The sequence below is a fragment of the Takifugu rubripes genome, chromosome 6, assembly GCF_901000725.2.
Source record: "Takifugu rubripes chromosome 6, fTakRub1.2, whole genome shotgun sequence".
NCBI classification, from domain to species: Eukaryota; Metazoa; Chordata; class Actinopteri; order Tetraodontiformes; family Tetraodontidae; genus Takifugu; species Takifugu rubripes.
In genome coordinates this window covers 392,680-412,561 of record NC_042290.1, presented here as the reverse complement: position 1 = coordinate 412,561, position 19,882 = coordinate 392,680, and the positions used below count along the sequence as shown (strand labels likewise).

Genomic DNA, 19,882 nt, shown 5'->3' with positions numbered 1-19,882 from the left:
AATAATGGCTAGTTGTAATTATTAAGATAAGACAGTAGAGGGAAGCACATACATTGAAATTGTCGACAGAGACCAAACCTGGATGGATCCAGTCCTGAGCGTAAGCAATAATTTTTATGTCTTTTTCTCTCTCTCATTTAAGTAGAAATTTTAAAAACTAAAAGATAATAGCAACAGAAGGTGTTGTTGTTTTGCATCAATACATTTTTCAAAAAATGTGGGTTAATAAAAATTATTTATTTATCACGTTATTTATAATAACTAGTTTATCATTGTGTGTTCAGCAGAACATACTGCACCAGCAGGAGTGTAAGAATCTCCAGCATAGGGTCTTGTAGATAGAACTCTTGTGGATGTGTTTTCTGTTTCTCCTTTATTTCCTCTATTTATAAAGTCCTTTACGGTACCGACATGTTTTTTTAATTTAGAGAATAACCTACATCAGCCACTATTGCTTGCAAAAGTGCTCGATGTGGTTTTCTCCTGTGTCAACACACTTCGCTGGTAGCATTCTAGCCATAGTCACTAATATCAAAGACGCTGGTTCCGGGAGCAAATCAGTAGCCATACCCTATCGGGAGTGACGATACTAAAGGGAATAATTATTTAAAAATATTAACTGATTAAAATGCATGGGTCTCGAGCATGGGTCTACACGCTTCATTGGCCTGCTTTTCCATGTCCCCTTTTCCCTGTGACCCTTGGTTCTGGATCAGTCTCTTAGGAGAAAGAAGTAGACATTTAAAATAGAAACATCGAATGAAGTTAACAGTAATAATAGCAATGCTCATTTTAAAAAAAGACATCTAAATCGACCAAAAGTTTAAACATAAGCAGATAAAAAAGACTTTGAAAATAATCAGAATAGAAAACTATCATAATAAAAAAATAAATACTCAGCCTATCATAAAACTTGACATAGGTCAGGAAGGGATTCCAGGTCTGCTGAAACAACTCAAGAACCTCCTTATGCCTGGTTGAAAATTTAAGCGCAGTGTCATGATTCTGTATTTTCTGCTTTCCTTGTTGTATTATGTTATGTCACATTTTTCCACTAGGGGGTGCTGTTGATCCGTTTTGTGGCTGGTGCTGGATGTTTCCATGCCTATGGCTTACCTGGGTGATTGGGAGTTCTATTAAGCAGGCAACACATGTCAATCTGCGTCAGATCTTTTCATTGGTGTTTGATTTACAACCTCTCACTTACGCCTTGGATAAATCAAAGATGGTGTTTGTTGTGACTTTTGCCGGGTGGGGCTGTACAATGGATGACTGTAATCATTGAACACCGCACTCCAGCGTTGGCTTCTTACGACTTGTTTGTGTCCAAGCTTAGAGTTTTTGACCATCCGGTTTAGAGTTGTGAGGCACAGACCCGACTATTTAGTTTTGCTTAGGGTTCATCGTAGGTAAACAGAATATTCTATCTAGTTCTGTATATATTCAGCAGAGAATGGGTGGAATGAAAATGCACTCGGGGGACGTTTCTGAGAGGGTTGAACGAGCAATTTAGAGACGAGCTTTCTGCCAGAGATACCTTCCCGGACCTTGAGTCACTCATCTTGCTCTTGATCTGTCTGGACAACCGTCTGAGGGAGAGGTGGCAGGACAGGGTCAGAACAAGTCAGTAATTCCCTGGTTTTCCTAAGATTCTTTCTAGGGTTCCTGTGGTGAAGGACTCGGTTTCGAGCACTGAACACTTGGAGGCCATGGAACTAGGTAGGGCGCCTGTTACGACTTGGCTCAAAGTTGTAACAAAAGGAGGGAATCAGCACACAGAAAGATCAAATTATCTGGATATGTTTATTAAGAAACCCAAAGAGTGCTGAAATAAGGATTCAAACCCAAACTAAAATGATGAGACGGCCATGAGGTATGGTGGCAGCAGCCCAGCCAGAGAGAGAGAGACTAAGGAGAACCTCCCCTTTTATGCCCTCTGGCTCCTCCCAGCTCACAGGTGAAACCAGTCTCACTGACGACCCACAAACAAAACAAGACACATGGGCGGGCCGTCACCCCCCCCATAAGGAAAAGGTCCAGAATGGCACCACTCCTGTGCTCGGCTTAACCCATTTCCGCTCCTCCTGACTGAGCAACTTTGACCCCTTAAAGAAGCAGAGCAAGAGTGACAGGGAAAAACCAAGGGATTAAGGCAAACAGAACACAAAATTTTAACTAGGCAGTGCTCTAGACAATGCATCTGCCAGGACATTATCTGCCCCCTTTATATGGTGGATGTGTACGGCTGCAGGAAAAGACACCATCTCATGAGTCGCTGATTTGGATTCTGCAAAGAATGAAGGAATGTGAGAGGGTTGTGATCAGTGTAAACTACCAGTGGCTCCACTCCCCCCCCACTACATAGACTTCAAAATGCTGCAAGGCCCATATTAATGCTAACGCTTCCTTCTCCACAATAGAGTAGTTCAACTGATAAGAATTGAACTTTCGGGAAAAGAAGCTGACTGTGTGGTCTATCTCATCCTCACCTACCTGCAACAGTACTGCACCAGCCCCCAACTTGCTGGCATCAACCTGCAGTTTAAAAGGCTCTCCCATTCTAGGAGCAGCCAAAACTGGGGCACAGGAAATCACAAGCTTAACCTCTTCAAAAGCTTGCTGACACAGGGGTGACCACTCAAACTTTGCCTTTTCACTAAGGAGACTAGTAAGAGGGGCAACTACAGTAGAAAAGTTCTTACAAAATGCCCGATAATAGCCTACCATGCCCAAAAAGCGCATGAGTTCTTTTTTAGTTGTTGGTGGGGAAAACTGATCAATGGCCAGCACTTTAGCTCTAACTGGACGAACGTGCCCCTGACCCACCACCTTTCCTAAGTAAGTTACAGTAGCCCTGGCAACCTCACACTTAGCTAGATTTATGGTCAGATTTGCCCACACAAGATGGTCAAACAAAGCTTTGATGTGCTGTAGATGGTTTTCCCATGTGTCACTATAGACGACAACATCATCCAAGTACACCGCACAGCCCTCCAAACCGGCCACTACTGTATTCATTAATCTCTGAAAGGTAGCTGGTGCATTTCGTAACCCAAATGGCATAACTTTATATGAATAAAGCCCTGAAGAGGTTATGAATGAAGCAACGTCCTGAGCACGCTTTGACAAGTGCACTTGCCAATAACCCTTCAAAAGGTCAAATTTACTGACAAATTTTGCCGAACCAACCTGATCTACACAATCCTCCATCCGTGGTAATGGAAAAGAGTCAGGTTTAGTGATCTTGTTCACTTTGCGAAAATCAGTACATGGCCTAAAAGTATGATCTGGTTTAACCACCAGCAAACATAGTGAAGCCCAACTTGAACTAGAGGGCACTGCAATGTCATGCTCTAACATGTACTTTACCTCTGACTCAAGCTGTTCACGTTTCTTCGGTGAAACGCGATAAAAACGTTGCCGAATAGGTTGAGCATCTCCTACATCTATGTCATGCTCAATTAAGTGAGTACAAGAGGGAGTGTCCGAAAACAAGGAAGGGAAAGAATGTATCACTTCAATTAGCTGATTCCTCCTAGACTCAGACAAATGATCCAACAACATGTCTAACTTACTAAGAGACTCAGAGTTCCTAAGATGGCCTTGCACGATACTATCATCAGGAACATTCACATCCTCCTTTTCACCCCCTACCACTACAGACACAGGGTCAGAATTTCCCACTGAGGCTGCCACTGCCACTGGTCTTTCCCCCCAGTGTACCAGGGCGTAATAAGGTTTCAACACGTTTACATGGCAAAGCTGTGACCTCTTCCTACGATCAGGCATTGCAATGATGTAATTCTGATCAGAGATCTGCCTTAAAACAGTATAAGGGCCTGAAAATTTTGCCTGAAAGGGAGAACCCACCAGAGGAAGAAGTGCCAACACCTGGTCACCGGGGCTAAAGACCCGCTTTTCTACTCTACGGTCAAATAACCCTTTCATTTTCCTCTGTGACCTTTCCAAGTTTTCTTTTGCCAATTTTCCCACTTCATACAAACGTCTTCTAAACCCATTTACGTAATCTGTCAAATTTGTGGGTGGAGAAGTTTTTTTCCAATCATGCAGGACAGCCAACGGGCCCCGCACTGCGTGTCCAAACACCAAATCATTTGGGCTGAACCCGGTACTTTCTTGAGAAACCTCTCTTGCAGCCATCATTAACCAGGGCAACCCCTCCTCCCAATCTCGGTCAAGCTCTGAACAATAAGAGCGTAACAGGGACTTCAGGGTCTGATGAAAACGCTCAATAGCTCCCTGGCTTTGAGGATGGTATGGAGAAGACAGAGCATGTTTGACATGTAACTGTTTCAAAATTTCAGCAAACATATGTGAAGTGAAATTTGTCCCTTGATCACTTTGAATGACTTTTGGAATGCCGAATACAGAAATGAACTGGGACAATGCTTTGACAACAGATTTTGTGGTAATGTTGCGCAAAGGGTAAGCAGCAGGATAGCGTGTACTTAAGCACATCACTGTTAGCAAATACATGCTACCTGCCTTAGACCTGGGCAGAGGGCCAACACAGTCAATCAGCAGATGTTCAAAAGGCTGACTGTCTGCCTGTACCGGACACAAAGGAGATGGCTTGATGGACTGGTTTGGCTTAACTGTGATCTGACATATATGACACGTTTTAATGTAAGCTGACACATCCCTTTTTAGTCTGGGCCAGTAGAAATAATGGAGCACTTTATCATATGTTTTCCTTACCCCTAAATGTCCAGCCCCTGCATTATGAGCTGTCTGCAAAACTGCATTTCTGAATTTAATTGGAACTACCACCTGAAAAATGGGTTCGCCAACAAAATTCTCCCCCTGGGGTACCCACTTTCGCACTAACAAACCTTGAATGAAACAATTCTTGCAAGGAGGAGTCCTCTTCCTGCTCCTGTATCAACTCACTGCGAGTGACAGACAACAAAGAGTCAAGTAAGGGAAAAGGTGAAGAATTTCTCAGCTTGCCTTTTCCCTCCGTTTCAGAACCAGAATGGCTCTGAGCTCGAGGGACTACCCCCACTGGGTAAACTGCTGAGTCTGTATGCTTCCCACTACAGGCCTCCACAGTATTAGACCTAGTAACCACTTCAGGGGTAGGAAGTGAACCACCCCGCACATGAGTCCTGGCTAAGTCATTTCCCAAGATCCCCTGTATTCCTGCTATAGGCAGCTCTGGACACACCCCAAGTGAAACCTCACCCTGCACTAGATTTGAAGACAGAGATAAGTTACGTAAAGGAACAGTCAAAACATTTAGACCCATCCCCCTAACCTTAACACAACTGCCAGTGTCACTGTCTGAGGAAAATGGCAGCACTGACTCCAGAATAAACGAGTCCAAAGCACCCGAATCCCTTAGAATGTTAACAGGTACCCATTTCCCACTTCCCACCAAGGACACAAAACCTTGGGAGATATAGGGATGATACCCTGGGTCAACTGACCTAAAATCAGACTCGTCTAACCCCGAACCCACAGGTAGGTGAGGGGTAACCACCACCATGGAGTTAGTATGCTGTTGCACAGCAGCTATTGCCCCAGCCTTTTCAGCAGCACGAACTGACACAGCCAGAGCCACAGGCTTTGCAGGACGGATTCCCTGCTAGAACCTGCTGTTAGACTTCAACACTGGACATTCCCTCTTCCAATGACCTTGTACCAAACAGTAATTACAAGTTTTACCCTGGTACTGCTTCTCATGAGTACCACCACTCTTGGGCAAATCAACTTCTAATTCCAAACTCAAACCATCCATCTGCCGACTACTGGAAGGCATGTCTCTACGACTCCAGTTTCCTCGGATCTTGTGAGTCAAGGCATACTCATCTGCTAAAACTGCAGCCTCCGATGCACTCTTTACTTTATGCTCCGCCAGAAATGTCGCTATACGATCTGGAAGAGTAAATCTGAACTGTTCTAACAAAAGAAGCTCACACAATTGTGGAAAGGTCTCTACTCCAGATGCAATTCGCCAATGATTAAAGAGAGTAGTTAACTCCCACTAAAATGATGGGAAACTCCACATATGTTTTATCATCTCGTTTTCTAGAATTTCTAAATTTTTGCCGATATGCTTCTGGCACCAACTCGTAAGCCTTTAAAACTGCAATCTTAACAGTGTTATAGTTTTCACTGTCAGCCATACTTAACGCAGAAAACGCTTCTTGAGCTTTACCAGTCAGAACACATTGCAGCAGCAATGTCTGTTCAGAGTCAGACCACTTCCTTGCCTTGGCCAGCCTTTCAAAAAACAAAAAAAAGTATCAAGATCTTCCTCAGAAAAATTTGGAACCAGTCTCAAGTTACTTGCAACATCAAAATAAGTACTCTGTGCCAACAAGCTACCTTCAGAGGGACCAGAAAGTTTACCATCTTTGATCAGGTCAAGACGGTAACGCTCTAAACTCTGCTGCTCCTGCTTCAATTCAGCCTCACGTAACTGAACCTTCAGCTTTAGCTTCTCAAGTTCAAAAGCGTACTCCTTAGCTTGTTCCTCCTTCTCCACTGCCTGCTGATGCTGTAATACTAGCAGTTCCTTCTGCTGCTCAAAAGTTAAAAAAGCTCCAAACCCCTCAACCTGGGAAACCTGTTTATGAAGTTCCAGAGGCCTACCCACTACTGGAGGCATGATGTCAGAGCTCAACTCCTCTACTTGAGGCAAAACCTTCTGCTGCACCAGGTTTGCCTTTAAAGTAGACAATATGGTGTCTTTACGTGATGGCCTAGGGCACTCCACATCAAAATGTTCTGCAACTTTTAACAGTTGTTCTTTCTTGAGAGTCTTTAATAACTCCCAACTTGGATTCTGCAAAAACTCATCTACTGAAGCCATGTCCACAACACTAATGCTAGTACACTGAATTTCTCAAACCATACAAGCTTACCAAACCAAAATCCAAGTCTAGAATGCTAACCAACAACAGTTGTGCCCTGCGTAAAGGCAATTAAGCACCTTCACCACCAACACAACAAGCTATTCAACCTGGTGTGCACACTGCAGTCACATGTGGAGCAACTTTCTCCTAGCTACCTACCTAACCAGGGAGCTAACTAGCTAACTCAACCCCTAGACTTCATGCAAAAGTTGTGGTGGGAAGATTAAACACAAAGCCCAGTGACTCGGTTAAGCGACCAACACGCTGGCAGCCCACCTTGACAGTCCTGGAAGTGTCCCCGAGACAAATACTCTAACTCTAGTGCACCAAAATAACAAACTAAAACAACAAACAGGTCTAGTCACCCAGACCACCTTAGACCTACTGGGAAAGGTATCTCCAACACCTAGTGCCTGCCCTGAAGCACCAGGCCAAAAACTTCTTAAACCATAAGTGGACAAAGCACTAAACCCCTCTAACTAGGTAACCCAACCATCAACAACTGTATGCTAAACTCCCTCCAACATTTATGTTTAACCTGGAAAACATCAACTGCCAAGAAAACACTAACAACCATTTCTTCAAGGATTTTCAAAATCCCGGACGAGCCCCCATTTGTTACAACTTGGCTCAAAGTTGTAACAAAAGGAGGGAATCAGCACACAGAAAGATCAAATTATCTTGATATGTTTATTAAGAAACCCAAAGAGTGCTGAAATAAGGATTCAAACCCAAACTAAAATGATGCCAAATACCGGTTTAGCAAGGAACTGAGGAGAGCTAAATCTGTGTATTTGGAGAAACTTCAGCAGCAGTTTACTGCTAACGACTCTGCTTCTATGGGGAGAGGCCTGAGGCAGATTACCGACTACAGGCCTCAGGCTTTAAAGGGTCAGGACGACAAAGCCCTTTGTAAGAGTCTGTCCCTCCACTATGCCCGCTTTGACACCTCGTCAGCCATGCCCAACACCTCCCCTCCCCCCAGTATCACTGCCCCCATGGACCTCACTCCATCAAAGGCAGTCCCCTCCTCCTCCCCCCCTCCACTCACCATCACTCACCATCAGTCCCCCCCCCATCACTTACCATCAGTTCCCCCCTCCTCCCCCACTCCATTCACCATCAGTGAACAGGATGTGCGCAGGCAGTTCGCCAGGTTGAACCCGCGCAAGGCCCCTGGCCCGGACGCCGTGTCTCCTTCCACCCTGAGGCACTGCGCAGAGGAGCTGACTCCTGTCTTTACAGACATCTTCAACTCCTCCCTGGAGTTGTGCCAGGTGCCAGCCTGCCTCAAAACTTCAATCATCGTCCCTGTCCCCAAGAAGCCACGGATCACTGGGCTTAACGACTACAGACCTGTGGTGCTCACCTCTGTAGTCATGAAGTCCTTAGAGCGCCTGATCCTGCCACACCTCAAGTCCATCACCACCCCCCTCCTGAATCCACTGCAGTTTGCCTACAGAGCTAAATTCTGATCAGATCTGTGGACGACGCGGTCAACCTGGCCCTTCACTCCATCTTGCAGCATCTGGACTCCCCGGGAACCTACGCGAGGATCCTGTTCGTGGACTTCAGCTCTGCGTTCAACACCATCCGCCCCGCTCTGCTACAGGACAAGCTGTCCCAGCTTAGTGTGCCTGACTCCCTCTGCAGGTGGATCACTCACTTCCTGACAGATGGGAGGCAGTATGTGCGGCTGGGGAAGACTGTCTCGGACTCTATCACCATCAGCACTGGATCACCCCAGGGCTGTGTACTTTCCCCCCTGATCTTCTTCCTGTACACAAACTGCTGCACCTCAAGCCACCTGTCTGTCAAGCTGATCAAGTTTGCGGATGACACCACCCTCATCGGGCTCATCTCCAATGGCGACGAGACTGCCTACAGGAGGGAGGTGTCTCAACTGGTGTCCTGGTGCTGATGTTGTGAATCTTCTCCTGGTGGTAGCCGAGATATGTTGATGAGGAAGGAATCTTCGCAGACACCGACTTGGTTATCAAAGATGTTTATTGGAGAGAACAGTCAGGTATCAATCGGACACTGCAGTTTGTCCGAGGGAGGTTTTGCGGGCCCGTTGGTGAAGAACGCCGAGGTGTCTACATCGATACCTCCTTCTTATACAGTCAAGTAAACACATTCTTTTCTGATGACCTCACGCTATACAATATGGCCAACCCAATGGTATAGCGTTCAGTTATTACCAAAAAAGGGAATAGTGAAGATGCTTCATGCTATACATCCTCATATGGAGAACAACCAGGGGCCCACAGGCTCCAGTGTCATCTTTTAGCAGCTCCTTTTACATAAAGGAAGAAGACACAGGACACACGTGTGGAGCATGTCCTAATATGGTGCTTAGGCTGGCTGCTAAACACATTGCGGCCTTACAGACGTAAAGCCTGCATAGAACGGGTCAGATACTACACGGACACAACAACCTGCAGCTGAACGCTCAGAAAACAGTGGAGATGATTGTGGACTTCAGGAAAGTCACAGCCCTTTTGCCCCCCCCTTGCCCTCATGGACTCCCCCATCAGCATTGTGGACTCCTTCCGCTTCCTGGGCACCACCATCACCCGGGACCTTAAGTGGGAGCCAACCATCAGCTCCCTCATCAAGAAGGCCCAGCAAAGAATGTTCTTCCTACGGCAGCTGAGGAAGCTCAAACTGCCTCCCAGGATGTTGGTGCAGTTTTATACGGCCATCATCGAGTCCATCCTCACCTCCTCCATCACCGTGTGGTATGCTGGCGCCACCGTCAGGGACAGACTGAGGCTGCAGCGCGTCGTGCGCGCTGCCGAGAAAGTGATCGGCTGCAGGCTTCCATCCATCCAGGACCTGTATATCTCCAGGACCCGGAGGTGTGCAGGTCGGATCACAGCCGACCCTTCCCACCCTGGTCACGGACTGTTTTCCCCCCTCCCCTCAGGCAGGAGACTACGGTCCATTCGGACCAAAACCTCCCGCTACATGAACAGCTTCTTCCCCTCTGCCATCAGGCTGCTGAACACCAAGTGACTTATCACTTAAGCACCATGTACAGCAGCCAGTCAGACTCACGGACAACACATTACTTTTGCATTGACCTGCAATGAATTCCTAGCTTGTGTAATACTGTGTACTACATGAACAATGGCAATAAATCTGATTCTGATTCTGATGAGACGGCCATGAGGTATGGTGGCAGCAGCCCAGCCAGAGAGAGAGAGAGAGACTAAGGAGAACCGCCCCTTTTATGCCTTCTGGCTCCTCCCAGCTCACAGGTGAAACCAGTCTCACTGACGACCCACCTCTCTCGGTAAACAAAACAAGACACATGGGCGGGCCGTCACTCTCCCCATATGAGAGACAAAGAAAAGTCTTCATGAGAGTATGCTTGGAGAGCCTAGCCATTACACTAAGCACATCCACTAGGAGGTGCTTAAGCAGGCCAACATCCCGTTGGAGCAATTACTTGAGCCAGAGACTGTATTGGACCTTGACATCAGGAAACTCGCTAAGGTACCACAATGAGCCTTACCTCTGACATTGGATATTTCTGGAAACCCAGAGAACAGGTTTAGCAGTGGGTAATTCCTTTTTCCTCCTCCCCTGGGGTATTGGGTTCCCACTGGCTAAGGATATTTAATCCACAGTTTAATTGGGGTAAAGGCTTGCTAACCGGCTGTAGTGTCCCCTGTCTTTCAAATTGCCTCCACTCAGCTCTTTCCTTCCAGCCCATCTCTATGGTTCCCCTCTTGGAGGCCCCTGTTCTTTCTGCAGTTCCAGAAGATCTGGGAGAGGCATTCAGCAAGCAGTGAGCCCTTTTATTGCCTACTTTTCGCCCCTACTACTGTGGAATTGACCTGCTTCCCGCTGCACCGTTCCCTTCCAGCTGCTTATACAACCTCTCCAAACCCAAACAGGTGACCATGGAGCGGTACATAATGGACTCTCTGGCCGTTGGGCTAATCCGTCTCTCTTGTGATGCAGGGGTTTTTTTGTGAAGAAGAAGGACGGTTTCCTGTGGCCGATTACCGGGATCTTACCATGGTTTGGGTTAACAAATACTCTTGTTATCTTCCAAGCACTAGTGACTGACGTCCTTGGTTTTATGATTCAGCAGTGGCTGAGTTGCTGTTGTTTCCAAACTCTTCCATTTTCTTATATAATAAGAAAATATAAATATATAATAAAGCCGACAGTTGACTTTGGAATATTTAGGAGCAAGTAAATTTCACGGCTGGATTTTTGCACAGGTGGCATCCTAGGACAGTTCCACGCTGGAAATCACTGAGCTCCTGAGGTTGATGCCTCGGACATCAGGGTCCGTGCCATCGTTTTGCAATGGGGTTCCAAGGACCCTAAGCTTCATCCTTGTGCCTTCTTCAGTCAATGACTATCTCCACTGAGGTGAACTATGATGCTGGAAACCGTGAACTCTTGTTGTGCTTGTGTTGCAGGAGTGGAGACATTGGTTAGAGGGATCAGTCCACCCCAGTTGTTGACTGCACTGACCACAAGAACCTCCCTTACCTCATAATGCCAAGCAGCTAAAAACGCAGCAAACGTGATGGGTGCTTTTCTTTGGACACTTACCTACTGACCCAGCTCGTGGAATGTAAAGCCTAATGCCTTGTCCTGTCACTTCCCTCCAGCTCAGATCCTGGTCCCTCCTGTATCGAGGGCACAGCTTCCTGGTTGGTTCGGAAAAGGTCTGAAGGGCACAGTAAGTCGATCCAAGTTCTGCTGAGACACCCCCAAAATCCTCTGTCAGAATCAGCCCATTCTGATATCCTTCAGTTGGGCTACAAATTTAACTTGTCGCCTGGGCCTTACTCGGCCCCTTCATTTCTTGGAGCAACGGTTTTGGTGGCCGTCCATGTGGCAGGACACCAGGTCCATTGTTGCTGCTTGTCCTGTGTGTGCTCAGAGGAAATCATCAAACAGTCCTCGAGCTGGTCTTCTCAATCCTCTCCCCACTCCTCATCGCCCTTGGTCACGAATTGCCTGAATAGACAGAACTTTGACACTTTGTCTTTCGTTGTGGAACCTATTGCGTTACTTCCCGTTTCCCCAATAGAGATCCTTGGTGAACAGTTTGTGCTAGATTCACTTTATTTAAAGCAAATCTAGATAAGAAAAACAAGGGGGAAAAGTGACCTAAGTGTGCTTAGTGAGCTTAAGACACTGTTCCACAGCTTGGAGTTGTCTAAAGTCAGGTAGCCAGGACGAGGTAGCTGCTGCGGAGCTGTCTAGCGTAGCTAAAGCTATCCGTCCTCCAGCAGCAGCCGGCTAGCCTAACATAAATTTAGTAATTTATGATAGGCTAGCCTATCATAAAGCCTATCATCACCCGGTTTCGTCAGTTGGAGGTCACCAAAATTAACATCGAGTCATTGTGTAACTACGCAAAAATGATGTCAGACACTATAGCATTCTCTGGTCCCCTCCCCAATCTAGCCAACAATTAAATGTTTAGTCGCACGTGGTCGCTTCATCGCTGGCTGTCATTGCGGTGCCCTGAGCAAGGTAGCGGTAAATCACCATAATCTTATTAAAATTAATACCAAAGCACAAATAGGAGAAACTAAAAGGACAATTAAATGTGGACTATTAAATATTAGATCTCGTTTGTGTAAATCTATTTTAGTGCACGACCTGATAGGGGATCATCACACTGATTAATTCTGTCTTACTGAGACCTGGCTTCAGGAGGAGTGTGTTAGCTTAAACGAATCTACTCCTCCTACCCATCTTAATTATCATATTTCTCGTGTTACTGGTCTAGGAGGGGGAGTGGCAGCAATCTATCACTCCAAGTTATTAATTAATCCTATACCCAAACACAGCCCCAGTTCATATGAAAGCGTGACTCTTGGCATCAAACATCTGAACTGAATCTGAGGACAGAAAAGCCACTTTTATTTGTAGTTGTATATCGGCCCCCTTCTGGGCCACATTCAGAGTTCCTGTCTGAGTTCTCTGATTTCTTATCTGACTTATCTGAACTCATAGCTTCAACCACACTCTTGATCTAGTTCTGACTTACGGTGTTGAGGTGGAACATGTGTCAGTGTTTCAAAGTCTTACTATAGCAGATGTCTTTCAGATAATGCTGTAGCTGAGTTTAAGGAAGTGATCCCTGTGCTGATCCCAGGACCACCGTGTGTTTCCCCGGAGATCAATCATTATAATCTTGGTCCTGCAGAGGTTGACTCTATTGCTGAAGGTGCAGCAACCTCACTGAGAATCACGTTTGATTCTGTTGACCCTACCCTAAATAAACCTACTCTACTCTGTCATACACCTTCATCCAGAGCTGTCAAAGCTTCTGGGAGAGAAAATAATTAGGGATTATTAAGCACACATCCTTCCTTTCCTGTGTTAGTGCCAACCTATCGCTCTCAAAGCAATATCACGTTAGAGGTATACGCATGGGGAGAGATGAGTTATTGTAGTGTTTTTTCCTAACAAATGTAAATTGATGTATCGGACCTTTGAGTGTTGTATCGAACATATTGTGTTTACTGACTGCATTATCCTAAACTCGGATAATGAACTTTCTCCTTGCCACTTACATGCTTCTTTCACCTCTTCTTATAACCCACACATGCACTGGGTAGGTGCCTGGGAGAATATTTGTGTGGGCTCCTCTACCATAGCATTTGTCATTGCTACTGCTACAACTGGTGCCGGGGCTAACAAATCCATTTTGGGGGGCCGTGCATTTATCCAACAGGCCCCCCCTGCTGTGGAACCAGCTCCTTGTCCAGTTACGGGAGGCTGACTCCATCTTTACTTTTAAGATTAGACTTAAAACCTTCCTCTTTGAAAAAGCTTATTATCACTAATTCTGCAGTTACTATCCTAGATTATCGCACTTAGGGGATCGTCTAATTATTAGGTTAACATCTTAATTATGCTGCAATAGGCCCAGGCTGCTGGGGTCCAGAAACATGATCACCCAACAGGCCCTTGTCACCCCACTGGGTCATGGCTTCCTCTCCTCTCCTCTCAGAGTAGATCAGTGATGATGTTGTTTCTTTTATAGTTTCTCTGCTCCCCAACCCCCCGTCCATCTACAGGTATCGACGCCTTTATAGCTCTATGCTGGCCTGCTGACCTCCGACACTGCCTATTCTCTCCTCTACCTGTCCTCCCCCTTCTCCTCTCTCTCTACACAGCTGACCATCAGCAGGAGGGTCCCCCTACATGAGCCCGGTCCTGCTCAACGTTTCTTCCTGTTAAAGGGGAGTTTTTCCTTGCCACTGTTTCTTGTTGGGGGTCAGGCACTGGGATTCTGTAAAGCACCTAGAAACAATTATGATTGTAACAGATGCTATATAAATAAAGATTGATTTGATTTGAAATGTAAATTGCCATCTTGGCTTCACCACAAATAAAATGAAGCAGCTGCCACTTATTCCGAGTAGTTTTGTTGTACCCTGCTATGTATATAAAGGTTCTAATAGAAGACATTTCATTAAAACCATTAAAAATATATGTTACAACATTAAAAAGCACAATGTGTCTCTCACACTCACTGTACGCGTGAAATACTGTCTCTCACGCGGAGCAGAACGGGCACTGGTCCATTTTAAAGATAAAAACATTCAGGGAAATGGCCCCATGTAAGACCCTCCCGTCCTTTTCCTTAGTGGCGGCTTGTACAGTACCCTCCAGCAGGGATGGGCTCCATCTCCTCCCTACCGGTCAGCCCACATACTCATGCTCCTGTTGGATAGTCCTCTCTGGTTCAGTACCTTCACGCAGTTGATGAGTCTTCTTCTCCACTGTATGCAGGAAGAATGCCTTTGATGGCCTAAGGAGAGGACCATCCAGATCCCCAAGATGGGCGGTCAGCTTGATCTCTGGGAAGGGATCGTCGCTCTCTGGTTCGGTCCCATGGCCGTTGTCCACAAGAAGACCCCTTACCCATTGTGCTGAGCCTGTTCTTCCACAGTTGCAGCATACCATCAGCTACCTGGACAGAGCGGATGCCCAACAGAGTGCCCACAGCCTCTTAGCCTGTCTGAAGACACACCTGGCCACATCTCTCCATGTTAGATCTGCCAGCCCTGTTAAAAACCTCTGGACAAACTGAATTCTAAAGGTGGTGGTCCTGCTGGCCAGGTGGTTGAGACCCTGCCCTCCCTCCTCTCTAAGCAGGTACAGCACCCCTGTTGGACCCAATGTATGACATCCCAGAAGAAGTTTTGAACTCTTGTCTGAACTTAAGCCAAGAACCCTGAGGGGGTTCTCCAAGCAATTAAGCCATTGCCAAAGCACAGAGGCCACCAGGTTGTTGAGGACAAGAGTTCTGCCTCTGTACGACATGCGGGGGAGAAGCCACTTCCATTTTTTAATTTTGCCTTCAACTCTTTCAATTGTGTCCAGCCAATTTCTTTTCACGGTTGCCTCATCTCCAATAAAAACACCTAGGTACTTTAAGCCATCCTTCCACCAGGCTAGATTTTGGGGACCGGCAGAGCATTGGTCCACCTGCAAACGGCCAGGGCTTCGCTTTTCTGCCAATTAACCTTTGCCGCAGACAGGCAATTGAATAAAACTGTTGAATTAACTAAAACGTCCACATCTTTTTGGCTACACACCATTAATATGACATCATCTGTGTAGGCAGCTAAAACTATTTTTTGCTAAAAGACGGTAAAGTTGACGCGGGGGGGGCTTTTGCACAATTTCTCTCTCTCTCTTCCGCTCACACTCCTCCCACCAGAAGAAGAAGAAGAATAGTACGAAAAGACAAAGTGAAAAGTGAGAGGCCGTGACGGTCAGAGCCATTTTCCATGAGGAAATATGTTTAGTGACTACATCAGAATGTTGGTGTTAGCTCGGGAGATTCTTTGATAACTTAAGAAAGAAGGCTGGACAAAATGTGTTGCTGTCTTCAGAACCAAACAAGGATGACTAAGAAAGGGTTGGCCCAGGACGATCCTTGAACAAAGCTGAGCTGGAACGGATGACGCCAGCAGAGCTGTGGACGGGTGAGCAAAATTTAACGAAGATTCACAAGGTTGAGCCAAGCTGATACCACTTAGGATTCTCAACAAACTGGTGCTGAGCATGGGAAATGGCCTTTAACTGGGTTGCCCAGCCTTAAGAAACACACATGGAGGTTCCAACTACACACACGGGGGCAGAGTAAAGACCAAGAAGGCAAGGGTCCAAGTAAATATCTCAGGCACCAGAAAGCAGAGGGTCACTTGGGGCTTCGAGAAATTACTACAGCACATCCCTGGAAAAACATTTGAGATCTCTGACCAGAAGCGTGCATTGCTGGCAACAGTTAAAATACACAATATACAGTATTCTGGCTTCAAAGCAATCTTAAAGATTGCTTGATAATTTGTTGATCCTGGCTGCTCATCTGGCTGCTGATGGTCCTGAATTAGTTCACAAAACAATCGAGGCCAACAGAAACTTGAGGTGAGAGGGCAATGTAGAAAGCACCAATCAGAATGAATGTTTACATTTCTCTAATGTTAGAGGTAATTTCTAAACTGTACCTGGAAACACAGAAAATGTCTGATGCTGAATCTTGAAAACCAAAACCAAAAAAAAGGTGGGGGAAATTCTGTGAAGTATATATAGCAGTTTGACACAGGCAGTAATTCAGAAGAGGAAGCCGAACAATAAAATTAAAAACAACTTTGATACATTATGCAACAAAGGATGTTTTAGCTGCTGCAAATACAAAGAAGATAAAACATAAAAGGGATTTTTTAGTGATGCTTCATCATCAGAATAATGAAGGTAATTATCCCTGGAGTGGAGAAAGGTCTGCTATTTGAATAAAGTATGTGATTGAGGTTGGAGGAAAGCCACCTAGAGGGACAGTGAGAGAAAGAGAGAGAGCCAAAGAGAGGAGGGAGAGCCCGAGAGACACACAGAGAGACAGAGAGAGACTGTGTGTAGATGTAAGAGCTCGTATTTCTACAGCTCCTCAAAGTAGACTACCAGGGTAAAAGAAGGGGGATATTCAGTACAACTGACATATACAGTATCTCCCCAACATGTTACATACAAATCTTTTTATTTTATTAACTGAAATCCACAAACTAAAACAGTTTTGTTGTGTTTAAATGACTAGTTAAAATATGAGGAAAATACATAATTCACAATAGTAATAGAATTTTTAGAAGATTTTTGTTTCATTTGTTTTATTTAAATCCAGCCAGCCAGCCAGTCATCTTCTACCCCTTTTCCCTTTTCAGGACTGTTGCGATTACCCAAACTGAATGAGTTGTTGACCTTTCATGACATTTAGACAGACAGTGTTTTTGCTATAATTTGTAAGTCTCACAGCCACAGCAGATTGATTTGCATTTATATTGATGGGGAGAAAACGAACTGATGCACTAGTGCCTAGAGTGGCTTCAGCCTGACCCCCATCAGATGGTTACATATTATTCTAGGTGTTCTCTGTTGTGGGTATCTCTGATCTACCCAAACAGGATAAAACTACACTTAAAACTAAACTTGTTTTGTCCTGTTTCAAAAATTGTTCTAGTAAAGCAAGCATCTGTGGTTTTTATGAAGATAGGGTTGTCATTGAGATGTCCAATCAATAATGGCAGGAGATGTTATTAAATAATCCTTTTTCATAACCTAGAGCTTCACATATTAAATCTATATGCATGTTTGTTAAGCTCTTTTGAAATCTAATTTTTGGAAGAAGAAGGTCTGCAAATCCATTATATGACACAAAAAAATTCTGTTCCTATGAAACTATTTATCACATGACATTTGAACAATAGTATAATCACCACATCAAATGGATATGTAGCTAAACTAGGCTTTATTGAACTTTATATTGAGTTTGATGCACTGATATTACTTTCCTGCACTCTAGTTATTAAAAATGACAATAAAATGACCGTTTGCCACCTGCCACTAAAAAACAGAGACACATTTAAATAATATGAACCAGCATGAGCCCATTTTTGATTTTCTTGTAGGGGGAGAATTGTTCTAAAATGAATGTGGTCTGATGCTCAAAAAGAATCTCAATCGAATGAATAATGAAGGATAAGAATACCCTTTCTTTGACATGTGAACATCATCGGAGATATTTTTAGTAATCAATTTTCAGCTATTCCATTGTGGTAGACTGTAGCATTGCGCTCACATTGTCTAATGTGTAATAGCAGCGTACCTTACTTGTGGTTGTACATACTACAGTGTCATGATCCTGTGTCCAGTGTTGGTGCTCTGTGTTTTCCTAAGGAGCAGTTGTTGACTTGGCTTCTGGCTTGTGCTGGCTGCTTTCACACATGCGGCTAATCAGTGTAAATGGGATCATTGTTGGTTTCTCACGATTCACGACAGAATGTTCAAGTCACAATTGCACTGTTGTAAATATTTGTAAATAAACCTTTTCACTTTGGGATATTGTCTTCTGTCTGCATTTTGGTTTTTTTTCCTGGCACACTCCAGTGGCAACATGATTCCCTCCACTTACATTTCCTGGTGGATGCCAGAGCAGATGGCTGCTTCATTGACCAAGAGCAGGCCAACATCCCATTGGTAGAATTACCTGAACCAGAGACAATTTTGTACCTTGATAGGAAATCTCTCATTAATATAACACACAGAACCATACCCTTGACTCTGATTATTTCTAAAAATCACCGTGAGCAGATACAGCTGTGGGTGATTCAGTTCAATTGGGCTAAAGACATGCTAACCGCTGGAGTGTCTCCTGTCATTTCAACTGCCTCCACTCAGCTCTCTTTTCCCATCCCGTTTCAGTGGTCACCCTCTCAGAGGCTCTTTCAGCAGTTCCTGAGGAATATCATAACTTGCATTGAGCAAGCAGCAAGCCCTCTCCTTGCCTTCCAATTGCCTCCTTTGATTTTGGTATCTACCTGCTTCTTGGTGCACTGCTGCCTTCCATCCACCTGTACAATCCATCCTTCTTCCTCCTAGATAGACGCAGGGATTTTCTTTGTTCAGAAGGACAGGTCCCTGTGGCCATACATTGATTACTAGGGCCATAACAAGATCACAGTTAGGAATAAGTACCCGCTGCCTCTGATTGACGCTGATTTTAGTACTCTTCACAAAGCCCAGTTCTTCATTAAGCTCGACTTAAGGAATGCCTATTACCTCGTCTGGAGTCAGGGAGACAATTGGAAGATGGTGTTCAACACTCCCCTGGGGCATTTCGAACATTTGGTCATGCTGTTAGGTTTAAGAAATTTTCCCTCTGTCTTTCAGGCGCTTTTGAAAGATGTTCTTTGGGACATGCTAAATAGATTCCTTTTCATGTACATTAATTACATTTTGATCATTTACGAGACCCTAAGTTACGACTACAGTCAGTTGTTTCTATCCTTTCATCCAGAACTACAGCAGTCTTCATGAAGATTGCAAAAATCTTGACCAGAATAAGTTACGACTACAGTCAATTGTTTCTATTCGTGAACAGAGCCGGAGGATTCAGGAATGCAGGAGTAAAATATTTATTTTGATGAGTTTGTTCAGGATTTGCTACATGTTAGGAGAGACAATGGAGGTAAGGTGACATACTATATGTGTACAACTGTGTTTAAACTATGCCATATCTAAAATAGTTATCACATTTTCTGTCAGCTAACCCATATATTTTGACATTAAAGAACTACTACCGTAATTTCCGGACTATAAGCCGCTACTTTTTTCCTACACTTTAAACACTGCGGCTTATTCTACGGTGCGGCTTATTTATGTTTTTTTTTCGTGGCGCACTATCACAACTATTGTGAATCAGTAATTTTTACTTACCCTCATCAACATGGAAAATACTAGAAGAAAATCATCAGAATCAGAATCAGAGTACTTTATTGATCCCTTTAGGGGGTGTCCATCAGGGAAATTAGCATATCCCAAAAAAACATACAGCACTGTACAAAATTACCCACCACCATTACACACCATTAAACCTGTTAAAGATAATAAAAATAGAGTAAAATAAGAAATAAAATAGAATCAATTAAAAATAGAATATAAAATATAAA

The 19,882-nt window shown here is 44.6% G+C and overlaps 1 long non-coding RNA gene across 5 annotated transcripts; it reads left to right on the top strand.

The window, feature by feature from the left end:
• Positions 1 to 15: 15 nt before the first annotated feature.
• On the top strand, positions 16 to 18,261 carry LOC115250176 (uncharacterized). 5 transcript variants are annotated; one of them, XR_003888757.1, is made up of 4 exons: positions 16 to 100; positions 10,598 to 10,786; positions 10,854 to 11,589; positions 14,667 to 18,261. It is a non-coding gene; the product is annotated as an uncharacterized lncRNA (long non-coding RNA). The 5 variants fall into 5 exon arrangements; XR_003888758.1 differs by lacking the exon at positions 16 to 100 and having other exon boundaries at positions 9,824 to 10,786; positions 10,854 to 11,430; positions 11,519 to 11,589; XR_003888756.1 differs by lacking the exon at positions 16 to 100 and having other exon boundaries at positions 9,824 to 10,786; positions 10,854 to 11,437; positions 11,519 to 11,589.
• Positions 18,262 to 19,882: the final 1,621 nt, after the last annotated feature.